The sequence below is a fragment of the Seriola aureovittata genome, chromosome 5 (genome assembly GCF_021018895.1).
Source record: "Seriola aureovittata isolate HTS-2021-v1 ecotype China chromosome 5, ASM2101889v1, whole genome shotgun sequence".
NCBI lineage: Eukaryota > Metazoa > Chordata > Actinopteri > Carangiformes > Carangidae > Seriola > Seriola aureovittata.
The window spans coordinates 18239424-18259921 of record NC_079368.1 but is presented as its reverse complement, the minus strand read 5'-3'; the positions used below and the strand labels follow the sequence as shown (position 1 = coordinate 18259921).

The following is a 20498-nucleotide window of genomic DNA, read 5'->3' as shown; positions in this document are numbered from 1 at the left end:
AACAAAAAGCTGTTGGCATCAGCAGGACGTATGGATCCAAATACGCAACTCAAAAAAAAAAATTAAGACGTCTCAGGAAAGTAACGCAACAGTTGTATTAGCAACTTCAGACTCAAACTCACCTTCCTCATGTTGTGAAAGTCTCAAAGTTACTTAGTGAATGCATCTCCCACACACACACAAACACACACAGCTCCCAGTACGACCAGAGAGAAAACATCCCGGAGAGAAATGAGGGATTAACACGGAGACGTCACCCGGCGCTGTCTCACACGGCTGAGCAAGAGCCAATCACAACACAGCCGCTCACACACACACACACAGACACACACACACACTGTAACCTGACAATACCAGCCAGTGAGGGAGACTGTAATATGAGCAGCCTGGTGACTAGCGAGCCGAGGGTCTGGGACTCTCTCAGCCGTAAACAGTGGCATCCCTGGCAGGACACAAATTCAGCAGCTCTTTATGTGGTGGTGCAGAGGATTATGGGAGTGTGGAGACACTGGGAGTGTTTCTAATAGACTGTGGAACGCCTCACCTCTCATTAAAGTGATACTCCACCCAATATGTATCTATTGAGAATGACACACACCACCCTCAGGGCCCTGTTCACCGCAGTTCGCTTTCTTTGACTACAGTGGAGAAGATGGAAAGGATTCCAATAGTTTTGTTATTGATAAATCTGCTAATTATTTTCTCAATCCATCATTTGCTCCATTAAAAAAAAAAAAAACTAACACATTGAAAGCCTGAGGTAACGGCTTCAAATTGTTGTTTTTTCCAACAGTCCAAACACAAGGATATTCAATGTGCCATCATTGGAAAAGCTTTGAGAAGCTTGAACTGGTGAATCTCTGGTATTTATATAAAAAAAATTAATAATTTAAACACTTAAAAATTTCTGCAGATGACTCTTTTGTCAATTAATTGATTGCTCATGCAAGATGAGAACCCCAGAAAAGGGGTTCTCATCTTGCATCATACATCCTACCTTTCTTTAGCACTTTGACTGAACGTGTCATTAAACAGATCAAAGTGTGACTGTGCAATTTTTGAAGGAACTAACAAAACCTACGTATTAGACAGAATAGTTTCATTTATAAGCAATAAAATGCACCCTTGTTTAATCTTTCTACAGCAGCCCTACTTGGTTTGGTAGCTTTTGGTGGCTAATGTTAGCTGGCTTTTGGCAGATATTGTTATTTAACTAAGATTAAGGAGTCACTTATCTGACTTTAGACTCTTCTTTACTTATGTCACTGCGTTGTGAATTTTCCCTAATAAAACAAACAGAGAGCAAAGAGTTTCCACTGCATGTACGCCTCGTGGAGAACATACGGCACTCGGTTCATTATTTCATAAACAGAATGTGGTATTTTTGGTAAACAAGGCCCCGCACGCCACCTGTTTACAGCTGGTTAGCTCTCCTGATGAGGGTTAAGTTCTGGCTAAATTGAATCAGACTGAACTTCTTGTGGGATGCTTCAACTTGACAGGCAAAAGTCTGTGCATGCCTGCATAGCTGAGGGATTATCACAGTATCAATTGAGCCCTGAATTCCCTCTGCACCTGCCTTGTCCTGCTTAACGTATAAGAAACAGGCAGGAATTTCACTCCTCCGTTTTTCAGACGACTCACCTTTCACTCGCAAGTGGATGGAGAGGAATAATGACAAGCTGAGGGGGGAGCTGCTCCTAAAAAACTGACACTTCCTTCAGACACAGACAGCCATGGATGTTTGGTACGAAGGAACGCAGAATGTTTTGTTGATCTCTATCATTTCTGCTGCACTGCACAGATAGAAAGAAGCTCAGAGTTTTGTGGTTAGAAGAAAGGGACCAAAGGCACTGCTGACTGGGATGATAACTCTACACCTACCTGAAGCATTTTCACTGTTTCTGCAGAGTTCACTAAGTTATCGTAAAAAGATTTAAAATTTTTATTCCACATAGAAAACACTTTAATAACCAGTCTCAACATCATATTAGCCAAAGTTAACATGCCTCCAGTGACGGATAATTTCCAGAAGTATTTGTCCATTTTAAGTGTTTGCCTGTACAGAATACAGAGTTAAGAACAAATTCATTGTGATTTGAACATTAGATTTTCCCTTCACCGTGCAGCTTGAAGTAGGTGAAACTGTAGCAGAAACCCTGACTCTGATCCTGCCCAAAGAGATTACATATCAGACAATTTAACATCAGCAGAGCCTTCTTCTCTGTAAGCGATAGTTCAGTGAAAATCATCTGCGTTTGCCTTGAAGCATGGGTAAGGCATTGAAAGATAATTGGGGTTTCCTGTGTCGCCACATTCTGTTTTTTTTCTGCCACTCCTCCCATTATGGTCAAATATCAAAACAAATATTTTCCAGCAAGCCGTGTCAAGCACCGTGCTTTCACTTCAGGGTTTCATTTCGATGTGTAATTAGTTTAATCCACAAGGATCAGCCCACAAGCTCTAGCTCAGGCCACGAAAGACCGAAGCACAAAGTCATGTCCACTAGGGACCCACAAGCAAAGTCGACACTCACCCATCTTCATAAGAAATCTCTAAAAAAAAAAAAACAAAGTTTATTAATGAGTTCTTCAAAAACCTTTACTTTTGTCTGGTTCAAGACACTAGCAGCTGTGTGTTGGGTTAACATGCTGGGTAGAGCACGTCAGAGAGAGTGTGGTCAAAGTTTATATCATTGTGATTCAGCAATGTTTATGAAAGGAAGGTCTGAATAATATCTAGCTACTATCCAAACAACTCAGCGGGTGTTACTGAGAGGTCAGGTGTGCAAAGGTTGGGGAAACGATTCAAGAGAAATGAAATCATCTGTGAGACGAGGAAACTCATTCAAACAAATTAATTTGCAAACGTCAGTGATTCCTCCTGATGATCTCTGATATAAGGAGCATGTGACGACTGAGAGGAGGCGTGAATGAAAGCACAGGGATTAACATACCAGGAAACAAAACATCTTTGTGAAACACACTTCAAGGTTTAGCCGGGGGTTAATCCCAGCTACACAAGAGAAATACCTTCACTCATTCATGTTTGCCGCGACAATTTCTTCCTCCCAAGCAGAAACCTCACACAAGTTGAAGCACGCAGGAGCGAATATATCGGGACGATTCTCCGTACAGCTGAAAAAACGACCAGATCCTCAAATAGATGAAAGCCGATCCAAGTCAGAAAGAGGGAACGTTTCAGTCAAGGATTCTTTAGTGGACACATTCTGACATGTAACGTGACAGGTTGCGAACTTAAGAGTTTCATGAATTTGTCCTTTGTCTCTCTATAATGCCACAGTGGGGATAAGTGATGCACTAGCTGAAACGCAGGTTTGCAAGAATTTCAGTTAACTTGGTTCACAGCCTCAGCAGATGCCACTGATGGGGTCTTCAGATATACAGTCTGCAAACAAGGGTGTCAAGTCTATCATCAGCGAGAGGAAAGGCCATATTGTTACCTCAATGAAAAGGGTTAAGAGGGAAGATTAATATTTACCTCTGCCAAATATTTTCACCCATATCTGTTTGTTTGTATGTTTTTAAGCAGAATTATGGAAAAAAAAAAGTACTAGAATTTTGGGGCAGATCTGCATCATTTACTGTTAAATTTTAATTTATTTAATTGAAATCTGGTGTATCTTGTTTGACATTGGCCTCAGCAGAGGTCTGCACTCTGAGTGCCCCTTCAAATTTGGGGAATACACTTACTTGTTTTTTTTTTTTGCCGAGAGTTACATAGCTCTCAAATTTGTAGGCTAAAATATGATGCTAAGCCCAGCAGCCAGCTAATTTAGGTTAGCAGAAAGACTGGAAACGGGGGGAAATTATCATATAAATATGAAAAACCTTTAAAAATATTAATTCCAAAACAGGACTCAACACCTCACATCGCTAAAAATAATATTTGATGAAGTCAACAATAGAATGCGCTATGTGGCATCTACTCAAGACGTGTTTATTCTGTTGGTTTGGTTTTTAATTAATCTTGGCACTCCATTCAAATAACAGTAAATCAAAAATAATGGACCATTCTTAGGTTAACAGTGTCCAATGACCAGCCATTCAAAATGACAATCTTTACACACTGCTGCGACTCAAGAGAGATCCATACCTTGTTTACATCACAATTTAAAAAACATATGTTTGTCTAATACGCCTGACATCATTCTATCTAATATTTGTGAGTGCATGAAAAAAAAAAACCAAACCCAGCCAACACAAATGTCTCGCAATCCATCTCAGGCCACTCCGACTCTGTTAAGCTCCTAAATCCAGCAAGCTCTGGTTTAAAAAGATTTTTGGAGCATTTTTGCCAGAGCTTTGATCACTGCAGTAATGACTTCCTAGCAAACAATGCGGTGCTGCCCTGGCAGCTGCCCCAGGCTGCTAGAAATCTTTTAGGAGGATTCCCTGAAGCTTGACTTTTCCTTTTTTGTTTTTATTAAATTAATCAAGTCCATTTAAAGTCTGCTTTGCTGGCCTTGTTGTTTTATATTTCACACATCCACGCCTGAAGGCTACTTATGCGATATATGTAAAATACTCGGATGTCTTGCTAAACTGATGTAGTTTGCATGAAATATGTTCCTCGGTGCAGTTCTCAGCAAGGTTTGGTTTTTGCAGTTTGCTTCGGTGGATTTAGTATTTAAAGTAGACTTGATCTTGTAATAACAGGTCAGTCCCTGAGGCTCATGTAGGTCTTCATCCCACACTTACAGACCTGAGCAGCTGTAACAACTCCCTTCACCTCCACAGTCATACACAGAGCAGTAAGAGCGGTTTCCTCTGGGTTATACAGCAGTGAAGCTCTCACAGAAAAAAATAAATTAAAAAAATCTTTCCAAGTTAAAGCACACAAAAAAATGCAGTATTTTTAGCTATGAAACATGCAAGAGAAGCACAAACGGGTCAGAGGCATGCACAGATGTTCCACCTAAACTAAAATTACAACTCAGCACCCCCTCTGCATAAAATTACAGAGAAAACACTACGGCGAGGACTCCACAAAAACTGCACAGGCACAAGAAAAGCAAGGCAGGAGTTGACGTGCAACCCGCTCAGACGGCGCAGTGGAGTGGAAGTCATTTTCTCTAAACAAACAGTGGAGGGATGGGAGTCATAATCACAGGGAGGTGGTGGCTGGGGAGGTGGAGGGGTGAGGAGGGGGTGACACATCTGAGCAGCGGAGGCCAGGCTTTGATCATGTGGACAGAAGGCTCGTCTCGCCGAGGTGTTAATTGAGAGACCTCTGCCATATGTCCACAAAGGCTGAATGACCGGCCTGATGATGTGGACCCGGAGTGCCGCTAAGCCTGATGTACCAAGCAACGCCAGGCTGAGGCTGCTTCCACCAGATCTGCTTATGTGTTAATGGGGGACCAGTGAGAAGCTGAGGAATGCCTCTCACCGGTGTTGCTGGGGGACGTGCACAAATGTACAGATTTAACACTAAGCTTGTTACAGTAAGAACAGAAGTAAGTCTGAACTCAGAGAAAAGTTAGTGAAGTAAACAAGAAGCACATGAGAGTGTAATTATGCTAAGAATCAGTTTTCAGAGCTGAAACGATGAATCAATTAGTTGAAAACAGGACGTTTTTTAGAATAATTCAGTCATTTTTAAGCAAAATATAACAAAGCTGACTTTGACAATATAAATACTTTCCCTAAGTGTTTTTCCTCATTGTGAACTTATACAGCAGGAACATTAAATGCTTAATGTATTGTCCTCTGATCATTGATGCTCAAGAACGTGCAGGCCGATGAACAGACTGACAACACACTGAAGACATATTGTCAGTATTTACGTTGCACCATGGTGGTCGCAGCACAAAACAAGACGGATCTGCTGGTTACAGTGTCTAGAACAAACTCTTTGGCTCCACTGCCAAGAACTGGTGAGCAGAAAAAGAAAAAAGCCTCTTACTGAGATTTAACTTTACCACTTTGAAAATGTAAATATACATCAACTGCCAGTTTATTAGACTCACTAACTAAAAAAATAATGTGGTCTAATACAACAGCCCTGCCAAGAAAAGAGATACTGAATCAACTTAATGGTCATCTTGGAGGTTTGTGGTGTTTTTTTTAGCTGCATTGCGTTAAACTGAGGGGTGTTTCTAATATTTTATCCATGAAATGAAATAGAAATGTGTTCAATGTTACTTGGTGTAATAAAAAAAATAAAAAAAATCAAGTGCCCTGTCAAAAGAATGTACCTGCATGACAGGAAAAGTATGGGTACAGTGTATAACTCATGAAGTACAACCGAAATTCAGAATTACAATCCAAGGTTTTGTAAATCAGTGCTGGTTTGATGCTAAAATGTCTGTGTTTTTATAAATGAATACATTGAACCTTGAATTATTAGTATAAATTAAGCCTGTGGATCAATGTTAAGCAAGATAAGGCAGCCAAATCCTCTAATAATGGAGTTGAACCAGTATAGCCAGAAAAAAAGAGAAGAAATTTTTGAGTAATTTTTAGAAAATAAGACACTTTCCCACAGTGACTGTTCAAAAAGATCACCAGGTTTGAGACTTTTATATCTGAAGGAATGCTTTGTTTGGTCTACTGAATGAAATCACTGTTTGCAATCTGTACTTATTATACCCAAGTGTAGAAAAATGGATTCAGGGATATGCCAAAAGTGCCACACTGGAAGCCTAAGAATTTCATTAAACCGTTGGCACAATGCTGATATTCTTCCCCTTGACATATCAATTCAGCGCTTTATCTCCAAAAAGGAAAAGTGGAAAAAGCCTCAGAGTCAGGAGAAAATGGCAGAGCCCTCTATTTGACCCCAGCTCTTCACCAGCACAATAGGGACCACCATCCAGGTCTGTGTCCCCACTGTTCTGATCCTGAAATGCCCTCAGCTCCGCCAACACAACTTCTGACAGTAAGAAAAGAGGTAGTGGCACGCCAAATCCCAGAGGAGTAGAAGAAGAAAAGCAACTCCGCCGTACGGTTTGGAGGCTGGACACCAGATATGACCAACAGCAGCTTCTTTTACACTGTATGTAACATTTCAAAAGTTGATGACAGTCCCTTTCAGTGGCCTAGAAAGAGGCTTTTGTTAAGAGTCAAGCACTGGACTGTACTTCAAGCTCTGAGGAGGAGGAGGCAATGAAAATGAGTGGGATGAAAGAAAGAAGCTGTTAGATTCTTTTTAAAGGCTTGAGGTGAGGAATCTGTGGTGAACCCTGATTTAAACTGTTAAATCCCAGGCAAAGATGAGTCAGTATGGATCATATAATAGTGAGGGGATTACCACGCAGGTCACATGAAAGAGGTGGGTCACTGTTTGAAGAGCAAAATCCCTCAAGGAAACCAGCACCATAAGCCTCAAAAGTTACACTTTTCTTACCCTCCTTTTATGCTCCTACACCACATTTGCTTGCTTGCACTTGGAGCTCAAAGTTCAACTCATACTGCAGCATTACACCTGTGTGGCGCGAACATGCTTGTGTGTGCAGTCGGGGAGGGAAAAAAAACAAACAAAAAAACCCCCCACACCAGATTACCAGACAGAGCAGATACGACAAACACCATATGACTTTAAACATAATCCTGCTTAACCAGCAGCGCTTCATGGGATTGTCTGGTCTGGTCTCTGCAGGACCACCTGACCGGGAACACGCTATGGAAAGCACGTTGAACGTATCCAAATAACTCAACCAAGGGCTCGTGCATGCTTCTATAATCACAAAATATCCTCAATATCTTTTATGCGTTAAGGAGGATGACATTAATTTACCCCTTTGCATGTATCAGAAGCTCCATGCGACTGCAAAGCGTTTCACTTACCCGACTCCAAGTGTCCCCCGGGCTCTCCTTGGACTTAAATGCAACTCCACCTCTCTGTTGACTCAGCTGCTCGTCCTTGGAGTCAAACTCTTCTACATTAATCGTCCGAATAATGTAATAACGTCAGGTAAAAGTGTACACGGTTACACGTTTTTAGCCCCGCGGAACACGGCTCGTCCCGTCTGCACCACCAGCAGCCTCTTTGTACTTGCCCACTTCTGCAGCAAGTTGTTCACCGGCGGTCATGCGCAGTCGGTGCGCCCCAGACAAGCTCAGTCCGCTCAGCGCTGATATGAAGGTCAGTCAGCGCCACAGGTGTAGCTTACCTGCCGGAAGGTCGGCCTACTATTACTGTCCGCGAGCTACAGGGATATGTACCCGCTAGCCTTCCTGTTGAAAAGTTTAATCACTACAGGTAAACGCACCGGGCCCTACAGTAGGATAACTTTAGCCTTTAAAAAATTAGTAATGTTCGTTAACTTTAACACCTTAGTTTTGTGATTACTCATCATCAAACCAGAGTTAAAATAAAACGACTATAAATGTTTACCTAGCCAGTAAAAGCACCTAGCTTAAGTGTAGATGTTTTTCCTCCGCAAAACAACATAGTTCTCTGTCAGTCTAACGTACTTTAAATGGGCTGCTGTCACTTGGCGGATTAATATCAACATTTCTCTGTTGTTCTGTGCCACAGGAGTTACTTTTTTCAAATTTTAACGCTCTCTTAAATCTCTCAACCTTTAAAAAAAAAAAAGTCTAGAAACATATACATATAGCTAAATATATAGCTAAATATATGCAGTTATTATTTAGAATATTAATGATCATTCTAAGCTACTAACACACACCTATAGTGTTTGGGACGGAGCAAAGATACAAGGTCCAGAATGAAGTCAAGACCGCCATCTTGTGGCGGTTTGTTTTAACAGCGTGAGATGAAGTTCAACAGAAAATGTAGAAACAAACTGCTACAAGTTGATGATAAGATTATTTTATTAAAGCAACATAGAAAGTCTTTGATTAATTATAAATTCAGGAAAAACTTCAGTGTGTTGTGATTTCTATACTGTGCTGCTGCTACTGTTAAAATTCATACCAGACACACTCCATAAAAACCATCAACAAACCACATCTCATGGTCTACCTAAATGATGCAGCTCAGTTAGTTAGTTGGTTGTTATGGAGATATCACATGATTTCTAACACTTACTGGTCTCCATGACAACTGAGCAGATTTGTATTTGTTGACAGTCTGAATCAAAACTCAACAAATGATCAATTTTAAAGAAAGACACTGTAAAAGAAGAAATGGATTTGTCAACATCTGTGTTGTGATGCAGAGCAGGAAACAGTAAAACTCTGGTCAAAAGTTCCCACAGTGTGACACTGAAGTGACAAGGATCAAAATTTGTACTTGTCAGTGTCACACACTGGGAATGTTGCTCACTGAGTTTTCCAGTTTTCTGCTCTTTATCTCTGCACACAGACGTCCACAAAGCATTTCTTCTTTCCCTGTGTCTTTGTTTGTTTCTTTATTGGTTTATCTGGGACAAACAGATTACAAGATAACAAGTGGGGGGCTAGCTTGCTAGCATTAGCACCTAGCAGTAGCAGTTATGCTAATGCTGCTAGTGTGTGTAAGAATTAATTTGTAATGTGTGCTTTTTTTATTTTTGCGGCTTACATCATGTGCTGTGGTACAGTGGATGGATGGGCATCGGTTGAGAAAACTAAGGTCATCACATGAGTCACTATCACAGGGTGAGGAGCCCTGGAGAGAGACTGCAGTGACTGAGATCAGTGTCAGGATGAGTCTCTACGACATAAATGAAGCTGAAAGTAACGTCCTTTGTGCAGATTGAAACATGAGGAGTGAAGTTCACGCACCAAGCAGCAGGAACATTCAAAAGTTCTCCAGGAATTTTCTTGTGTTTATTATTCTCTGTCCTCAGTGTTCATAGATTCAGTTTCTTGCCTTTTACTTCATTTCTACTGTTGTTGATGGATGATAGTAACAACATTTGAAGAGCAGAACCTGTTCAGCTCTAGCACAGTCACCACCTTCACAGGTGAAAGTATTGACCAGTTTAACATGAAAACGGTGTTCAGTAGGAAACTGATGGAACTGACTCACCGGATGTGCTGCTGTGACCTCGGAGACGGATGTATTCACCTCACGCACTCTTTAGTGTGAACTGAACATTGACAGTTCAGATTGTGAAGCAGTTGTCAGTGTAGTACAGCTCATGTACATTAGTTTTATTCAGCACTTCATTGTTGTCATTGAAAAGGTGTTTAATAAATAAACCTGTCATTAAATTGTACTGAGTATGTTTGAGTATGTTTTCATATTTACCATCTGCCTCATGATGAATCTAACAGGACACTTTGGTGAATTAGTGTTTTCATTATTTAAATTGGTAAGTACATAAGACTAATTAGAAAAGCACAAACTCTAGTATCTATCTCTAGATCCACATTTAAACATTTCTATCATGTTTGTTGTTGATTAAGTAAATGTTTATAGCAAATTTGTTGGTTATTTATTGCAGATTATCTTTACAGAAAGCCGGTTTAATTGCTGTAACATATGTTTTGCTTTTGCTCTTTTCTTTATATTTCCCTTTATTTTACCAGGTCAGTTTCATTGAGATTAAATTTTGTTTATTTTTTTTTCATCAGAGACCAGGCCAAGAGAGCAGTAAGAGCCCACATGTGCTGTGAAGAAATAACAGGTCTGCTTTCTGATCGATGGATGTGTAAGAGGATGGATAGAAGATAGATAAATAGATTATATTCCTCCTATGGTGGCAATTTCTCTAAATAATGGACTGACTCGAGAAAAGGTCTCCTGTGAATTTATTCAACACACTTGCTAGTGGACGACAACCAGTGACATGGAATGTGAGAAACCTTAAGAAACATACATAGGATGTTGAAGGCTGAGAGCAGCTTCCTCTCAGCTTAACTTTTATACATGTCTCATGCAGGTGCATCTCATCAAGTTATGGTATCTCTAAGGAACAGAGGAATAGATGTTTAACTTTTACAAAACATTAGAGAATCACAACTCCATATTCGGTAAACGGCTTTGAAAGGGTACAGGAAGAACGGTACTGAAGTGTATTTGCAATGTTTTCCACTACAGCGCCCATATGTTACTGTTTAACATTTAATTCTATAATGATTATCTACATTATCATAGACATTATCTTTTAATCGTATATGGTCTATAAAACACCCAAATCAGTGAAGATTTGCCTCCACAATTTCCTAGATCACAAGGTAACGTTATCAAATGACTTGTTTTCTCCCACACACACACACACACACACACACACACACAAACTAAATTCTCACTGGCTACAGTACAACAGAGCCCTCTGGTGGACCAAAATACTCTTAATTCCAGTGATACTCCATGTGTTTCCTTTTCATAAGCTCCTGCATGTAAATTTACATACTGTAAGATGCAGAAGTTAGTTTTAGATTGGGCAGTTAAGCAGAGAATTAAATTACAATACTGAGCAACCAGTTCTCCATTATTCTTACGCCTCTTAATGTTGTGAAAATGTGGTAGACATTGTGGTTAAAGCTGTTTGAAGCACACTTTCACATTTATGAAAAGAAAAGACCAGATAAAAGAACCCACAGTACTTAAACTGGTCAAATCTGCAATAGATTACACCAAAGAAACTGGAGACTCTTTAAAATACACTTTCTGATTTGTGAAACTTGTATTCTATGTGTGAAAATGATAAAAAATAAAAATTTAAAAAAGGTTGATTTCACTGCTTTTTTCACATCCAGACCACATCTGGTCAAAAACAATACACTTACATGTAGATTTGTCAAATCAGGACTAAATTATACCAGGCATGCTAAAAAGTCTTTAAACTGTGTTTTAAAGAGTCCTTATCGTTGGTTATGGTATGGATGTGAAAAACACAGTGAAAACTGCTTTGTTTTGTGTTTTCATGAATAGAGGTTTCACAGATCTGATTTAAAGAGTCTTCAGCTTGTCTGGGATAAACCCCTCCAAACTTGACAAGTCAAAGTGAAGGGTTTTTTTTTTTATCTCAACCTGGTCCAGTGTGCTCTAAATGTGAAAAAAAAATCTCTCTGTAACAGGTGAAAAAATCTACCATGAGAAATTCCTATCAGCACATAGAGTGGTGACCATAGACTGTATATAAAAATGGATGTCAACGCCGATTCTGGAAAATGAAGCCAATGCGGAAATGCCTTAAACTTGCACTCTATCAAATGACCATCAGGGGGCGACTCCACTGATTGCAAAAAGAAGTTCGATTGAAGTCTTTTGGGAAATTACCCTACTTGTCACTTGATTTGTTACCTCAGTAAACCTTTTCGTTATGTATTTATGGTCTGAATCTCTAGTTTGAAGTTTTCTTCAATACAACATGATGTTAATTTTTCAATTGATGGTCCCATTTAAAAGAAAATAGACGTTAAAGCAGAGTGGGTTTAGGGTGTGACTACCACATGATTGGCACACAGGGGGACCTGTCTGTTAATCCGGATAGAGGCCGGAGCGATGTGTCGGACATTTGACTTGTCATAGTGTTTTCAGTTCATCAAAGTTAGCTCCAACATGTTGTCTGCCTGAAAATGTCTTATTCGGCGTTCAGTTGTTCTGAAAGACACTCAGAGGAGTCAGTGGTTCAATTTTTTCCAGTAAGAACATTTTGTTTTTAGCCTATTTCTTTGCTAGCCAAAATTAGCAACCCTTGTTAATATCATAGTTCAGGTGAAGATGCACCTTGCTAACCAAGGTAGCCAGCTAGTGCTAGCGTTAGCTTAGTTAACTTAGCGATTGCTATGCTAATGATACCTGGCCCTGCTGGGAAGGTGACCTGTGTCAACCTGGGTTAGCCTGTGGAGATGTTCAGTCAAAGCCCAATAAAAAGGTGAATTTAATCTATGTCAATCTAACAATGTTTGGTTTGTGTTTCTGGCACGTGACCCAGTTTAAGTGATCTGAATTAATGTAATGCGCAGCGTTAATGTTAGTTAATACATTGTCCATCAAGACGTTGTGATAGTTCAAGTTAAGATAACGTGACATATACAAAATGTGTAGACACATATTTGTCATATAGAAGATTATTCATTTAATACTCAAACCAGTCCTCAACTGAAGCAGACATTCATGCACCTATCCTGACAGCTGATAGATATTTGTGATTAACTGTGATCCACCACGTCTTAACTCAAGTGTTTGTCTTTTATTGTCATTGTGGAGGCTGTCATTGTAATTGTGGTAATGTTTAAGTGTACTGGCATATACTGAGAAATGTTCCTGATATTTTGTCAAATCAAATTCAAGTGAATTTTAGGAGAAAAATATGAGAAACAGCATTTCAAACAAAATAGAAACTAAAGTGAAGCTGAAATGAGAATCACAGTTTTGTCTCCTGAGCTGAAGAAGAGCAAAATCTCTTCAGGAATTTCCTAGTTATGTGCCTTCAATAGCCTTGAAGGCATATATTATTATTCTGCACACTTATTTGTCTTAGTCATCTTCTGTATTGAAATTTCGGCGTGTAACTAGTCCTGCAGCTTTGAGAAAACCTAGACAATATATATATATATATTCTTAGCGATTTGAGTAACCATGGCAATGTAAATGTTGACAAAAGGTGAAAAAATTGAATGAGGAGACGTCTTCAAAACAACCAAACCCTCTTTGGAGCTCTACTATTGCGTCTTCAACACACACACACACACACACACACACACACACACACACACACACACACACACACACACACACACACACACACACACACACATATATATATTGTCAGAAACACACAAACACCATCTCGATGATTTGGAAATAAAAAATAAAAGTCTCAACATGGTAAGAGGGAATTATTGGCTTTGTTGTCCAAAACTTTATGCAATTTATACAGCCAAACACAGAAGCATGGACACTTTCAAAATAAGAGTCTCAAAAAGTCCCCACCTTCACTGGTGAAAGTATTGACCAATTTAACATCAAAATGGTGTTCAGTAGGAAACAGATGGGACTGACCCACCAGAACTGCAACCTGGAGCAAAACGAGACTCGTAATAAATGTGTGATGCTGTGACCTCAGAGACAGATGTATTCGATGACAACTTAATTGTTTTAACAGGTCAGGTTGGTGAATTACTGTTTTCATTATTTAAATTGGTATTTGCACAAGACAAATTAGAAAAGCACAAACTCCTAGTATCTATCTCTAGATACTGTATTGATTGATTATCACTGTTGAAGGACGGACACATTTAAACATTTCTATCATGTTTGTTGTTGATTAAAGCCAACATAGAAAGTCTTGTGATTAATTACAAATTCAGGAAAACTTCAATGTGTTGTGATTTCTATACTGTGTGTGCTGCTACTGTCAAAATTCAAAAACCATCAACAAAGCAAAGCTTCATAAAAAACTTTATTTCACATTAAAACTACATTAATTTCAACAATTTACACCACTGGAGACGTGTACAAAAGAATGTAATAAATGGATGAATTAAATAATGTGTGCAATTTACAATCAACTGTAAGTGACAAATTAAAAATAAAAGTCTGCATAATAAAGAGAGGTGGATAAATCTTATTTAGTAACACGTATAAATTATAGTAAAAATGTAAAAATAATACTTCATAGCTAAGTGAGCCTGACAGGTTGACTGTAAGCTATTGCAGCCGTCCATAAGTCATTGAGGTGAGGTGCAAAAAGTCCAGGAGCCATTAATCATCAGTCTTCGTGTGTGACACAGTTCACATGAAGCAGACAGTCTGAGGGAGAAGCTGTTCTGAAGTCTGTTCATATTCTGCAGAACCAATTTAAAACACAAGGTTAGAATATGTTTTACACTGTGGTTTTACAGTATAACATTAGCACACATGCTAACTTCAACTACAATAACATTACAAGTTACTCCTCACATATATGATATTTGCCAAACCATTAAACAAGAAGACATTTGGTCACTTAAGAGCAGTGCAATAAGCTGAAAACACACCTTATAAAGTATTTTATAAACCATAGTAGGCACAGTGTCATCAGCTGCCTGGTGCAACAGTCAGAAAAACAAGGGGTGAAAGTTTTGCTTTTGTTTTAGGCAACAGACAAAGTGGAAATCCATGTTTTCACACCTTCTGCCATCTGCTGATGCACAGCACACTTGTGGTTGACACTTTGGTTTATCGGCTCAGTCTTGTCAGCTCTCACCTACTGTAGGTTACATTAAAATATTGCAGTTTTCCTGTATGTGAGTCAAGAATCCTACATGATAAAACCAGTAAGAAACTGTAACTGGTAGTCACATTTAAATACAGATGTGTTAGCACCACAGTGTGTGGTTGACAGTTTCCTCTAAGGAAGACGCAAACGAGGAGATTCATCAGCTTATCAGTGAAAACAAGACAATTGTGAGACTCGACTGTTAAACATGGAACTTCCCTACCATCAGAAAACTGCAATCATCTTCCCCACTGTTGCCAAATTGTTGATATTTTGGCCTGACTTTTAGATGTTTGTGGTTGGTGTCTGTTTATCTTGGTTTTAGAGGAATTTATGGCACTTAAGGGAAAGCTTTTATTGCCCTTAATGTGACATGTTGTTGACCTGTCTCTCCTCTGCTCCATGTGTGTGGGGAGAGGATAAGTAGCATTTAATTTTGTTTGTTGTTTTGTCTTCTCCCCAGCAGCACTGTACTTCGCTGAAACACTGAGCAGGCTTCAATACTTGCTGAACTAAGCAGTCTGATTTACACTGCACTCATCTCTGTGGGTGGGCTGACCTTTCTGACATTGAAAATCGGGAAATTGAGATGCTTGCAAATGTTTCCTTTGTTGGGGCACAGATTGGTTTCACTTGTTGCACATACTGGTATAGTACCCTGAACATGCTTATGAGAAGAAGGCTGAGTTGGTTTATTCTGTGACAACCTTTCATGACCTTTCTTATTTTCTGCTCGATCTTTACTCTTGCTCTACTTTTGCTTCTGCAGTAACACAGCGCACAGTCTCCTTTAAGTTCTCCTCTAGGTTTTGTTTCATCTTGAAATTGACAAGAAGTGAAATTGAGTCTTTGAGTGGTGCTAATGTTTCTTTTTAAGAAGATTTGGCTTAAGGTGAAAGGGAAATCAGTGCAGGGGCTCATAGTTTTGGGCGGAAGCAGTTCTCCTCTTACCCTAAACCTCCAGTTAAGGATTCCTGTCATACACTATTACTGAGTGGCAACTCTCCTCAAACCTTGTCGTTTCATGGATTCTCCGACACAGTCTTCAAACCTCATACCTGCCCAAACAAGAACCGAATGTTCACTCAGCATCTAATATCCCAAACTGTGACATGTGCCGATGTCATGAGATAATCTACGTAATCAGAATCCAAAACATTGATCCACTGACAAGGAATAAAATCTGAAGAGTTTGGGAAAGTGACACAGGAAGTGACTGTTGCATTTCTGCATCCATGAGACTTCACTGTTCTGATGTGAGATTAGCTAAAATATATCCCACAGGTTAAAGGTCACTGACCCCACGAAACATGTTTTTTTTTTTTCAAGAATTCATACTGTAATTATGGCCAAAATAAACGTATTACTTTTTAAGAAATTCCTTCAAAGTCTTCACTATATACGATATATATTATGAGTCTGAACAGAACATGGATTTACACTCCAACGTGACCAGTTGCCTAAAATAAATAAGATGATTAAAACAACCAACTATTTTTACATTTTTGTTAAAAAAGGAAATCTTTTTCACGCTGTAAAAAAAAATATAATTAGTCGACTAATCAGTTCCTGGATCAACTGTGTCAAATCTTTTCAGTCAGTGATTTGTTTTGACCTAGCGTTTCCTGTTTATTGCAGAGATGGTGTTACTGTGGAATTCTATATGCATATGTGTGTGACTCACAACCTGATTGTATCATTTCCCCCTGTTTTTCTTGCTTTTTTTTTCAGTAACTGTCAGATCACTGTAGCCTCTGAATTTTGACCTCTTTTCATTTCCGATTGCATATTAAAATGTTGCTGTGTGACGCATCTGTTCTGTTTCAGTCCTTAGTCAGCTGATTGCACAAAATATAATATAATATTTTAAAATCAAACATACTGGGTGTTTGTGTTTGCGATCTATGTTGTCCTCATGTTTGGATATGATGGAAAATCCACTTTCTGCCAAATCAGTCTTCTTAATGTGGCAGAACATTTGTCCTCAGCTTAACCAATCAGAACCAATGTAATATCAATGTAAAATCACAAAAGTTGATTTGTCTTGTATCAGAAAGATAGAAAATTAAATGTGTCCTCAACCCTGATTTTGAATCATTGAATTAATTTTACAAGAAAAATGGGAAATGAAAAATGCTGAATTTGATTAAAGTGTGCCAAAGATCCAAAACGTTCAGCCAAGGTTATCATATATATGCTGAGCTTGTTTTGTTTTTATGCAATACTGGGTGGTGTGCCGTGATTTTCTGGGGAAAACAGAACAATCGTTTTGATAAACCGCAGCAGAGAATGGGAGGAGGCAAGAATGGCTGACATATTAGAACTTGACAGTGCTGACTGACGATCAGTTCAAAGGGGCAGCAATACACTTTCACCAAACACTTTCCAAGACAACACAATGGTGTGCTGTTGAAAATAAGAAAGAATTAATGAAACCCCACGTGAAATAGTCAAGGGGGGGGCTGCCTTACTGCATAATTAAAAAAAAGAAAGATTCCAGAAGACAAGAACAATTAGGGCAGCTGTGGTCCAGGAGGTCAAGTGGGTCGTTCACTGACCAGTAGGTTGGTGGTTCGATCCCCGACTGGCTGTTCCTTCAGTGTATGGGTGTGATGTATGTATGAAAGGGATTCTTTCTCAAGCAGGACACAAAAGATGTACGCTGTGCACACAAAAGACCGTTTAGAGCGAATGGTTTATCATACATTTCCCATGTCCCCGACCTGCCTGTTTGAGCCACATTCGGAGGTGGTCAGGGACAAATGGAGCCACATAAGGAATAACGCGTCAAATGCTTTTATTATTATTATACAGTGGGTACGGAAAGTATTCAGACCCCTTTAAATTTTCACTCTTTGTTTCATTGCAGCCATTTGCTAAAATCAAAAAAGTTCATTTTATTCCTCATTAATGTAAACTCAGCACCCCATCTTGACAGAAAAAAACTGAAATGTAGAAATTTTTGCAAATTTATTAAAAAAGAAAAACTAAACTAATATCACATGGTCATAAGTATTCAGACCCTTTGCTGTGACACTCATATTTAACTCACATGCTGTCCATTTCTTCTGATCCTCCTTGAGATGGTTCTACTCCTTCATTGGAGTCCAGCTGTGTTTAATTAAACTGATTGGACTTGATTAGGAAAGGCACACACCTGTCTATATAAGACCTTACAGCTCACAGTGCATGTCAGAGCAAATGAGAATCATGAGGTCAAAGGAACTGCCCAAGGAGCTCAGAGACAGAATTGTGGCAAGGCACAGATCTGGCCAAGGTTACAAAAGAATTTCTGCAGCACAGTGGCCTCCATAATCCTTAAATGGAAGAAGTTTGGGATGACCAGAACTCTTCCTAGACCTGGCTGTCCAGCCAAACTGAGCAATCGTGGGAGAAGAGCCTTGGTGAGAGAGGTAAAGAAGAACCCAAAGATCACTGTGGCTGAGCTCCAGAGATACAGTAGGGAGATGGGAGAAAGTTCCACAAAGTCAGCTATCACTGCAGCCCTCCACCAGTCGGGGCTTTATGGCAGAGTGGCCTGACGGAAGCCTCTCCTCCGTGCAAGACATATGAAAGCCCGCATAGAGTTTGCCAAAAAACACATGAAGGACTCCCAGACTATGAGAAATAAGATTCTCTGTTCTGATGAGACCAAGATTGAACTTTTTGGTGTTAATTCTAAGCAGTATGTGTGTAGAAAACCAGGCACTGCTCATCACCTGCCCAATACAATCCCAACAGTGAAACATGGTGGTGGCAGCATCATGCTATGGGGGTGTTTTTCAGCTGCAGGGACAGAACGACTGGTTGCAATTGAAGGAAAGATGAATGTGGCCAAGTACAGAGATATCCTGGAAGAAAACCTCTTCCAGAGCGCTCAGGACCTCAGACTGGGCCGAAGGTTCACCTTCCAACAAGACAATGACCCTAAGCACACAGCTAAAATAACAAAGGAGTGGCTTCGGAACAACTCTGTGACCATTCTTGACTGGCCCAGCCAGAGCCCTGACCTAAACCCAATTGAGCATCTCTGGAGAGACCTGAAAATGGCTGTCAACCAATGTTCACCATCCAACCTGACAGAACTGGAGAGGATCTGCAAGGAAGAATGGCAGAGGATCCCCAAATCCAGGTGTGAAAAACTTGTTGCATCATTCCCAAGAAGACTCATGGCTGACCTAGCTCAAAAGAGTGCTTCTACTCAATACTGAGCAAAGGGTCTAAATACTTATGACCATGTGATATTTCAATTTTTTTTCTTTAATAAATTTGCAAAAATTTCTACATTTCTTTTTTTTTTTTTTTTTTTTTTTTTTTTTTTTTTTCTGTCAAGATGGGGTGCTGAGTTTACATTAATGAGGAATAAAATGAACTTTTTTGATTTTAGCAAATGGCTGCAATGAAACAAATAGTGAAAAATTTAAAGGGGTCTGAATACTTTCACTGTACGTGAAACAAATATCCTTCACAATTACTTAAAATATCCCAGGTAGGTCCCACATTTAGATCACGAATGGATAATTCAATCTTAAACTTTCGGTTTCTTCTCTTCACCCACCATCTTGTGACTGTTCAGGGGGTCTCCCCCAGCAGGGTTTAGTATTTACCGTACACGACGGAGCTCATCTAAATTTAATCTTGGAATATACATCTCATTTTCATAAACAGGAACTAAAGTCTAATTTTGGGGGTGATAACAGTCCCCTCAATCAATTATTTACCAGAAAGGATGTGGTTATCAGCTAGCGACCTCCTAGGCAAATACAGAAGTGCAGCTCTGCTCAAGTTTGGTTCTTGGTACTCTCCAGTATTTTCTGTTCCTGATTCTGGACATGTTGAATCCAGACTAATGCAACTAAGTCATCTTTATCTGTCCTGTGCTGAAGTTCCCTGAGTCTGCTCTGGATTTAACCACTCTCACATCATGACCTAATCCTGTGTCTAGATGACACATAACTTGTAATCGAACAGCTTGAGGTGGTGTCCTCTGCTGTTAGTAGAATGTTTTTAATGTTGGCACTGGTATAAAATCCATTTGTTCTACTTAGTTGACGCTTGGGTGCTGTGCTTTGGTGCAGCTCAAGATAAAATGGTGTTTGAATTAACCTTTTCTTACTGTGATTTACATTTTGAATGTGAAACTGGAGGTTTAAAAATATCTGCATGTCACATACAAGGTCAGGCCAGGGACAGCAGTGAACCCCTTCGACCAGCTGTCTGGGATTGTCAGGGACTTCCCTGAATGTCAGATAGTAGTGCTGGGGTAAGTTACATGAAAACTGTAATCAGTTTAAAACTTAATTGTAATGGCATTATTCTATTAAGTACTGTACGGCAAAAGTAATGCCTTACATCACTTATTACTCCATTTTCATTACCAAGCTGTCATCAGAGGTGCATTTAAACAACTCCAAATCCTTCACACAAA

General features: G+C 39.5%; 1 protein-coding gene across 2 annotated transcripts in view; it reads right to left on the bottom strand.

Annotated features, from left to right (window-relative positions):
• The window catches only part of kank1a (KN motif and ankyrin repeat domains 1a), a 56708-nt gene extending 48683 nt beyond the window's left edge, over positions 1-8025 (bottom strand). The window contains exon 1 of one of the 2 annotated variants that reach the window (XM_056376217.1): positions 7812-8025. The gene's annotated coding sequence lies outside the window, so the exon portion shown is untranslated. Of the gene's footprint in view, positions 1-122; positions 279-7811 lie in introns of those variants that run through there. The other variant, XM_056376216.1, reaches the window with a different exon arrangement.
• Positions 8026-20498: the final 12473 nt, after the last annotated feature.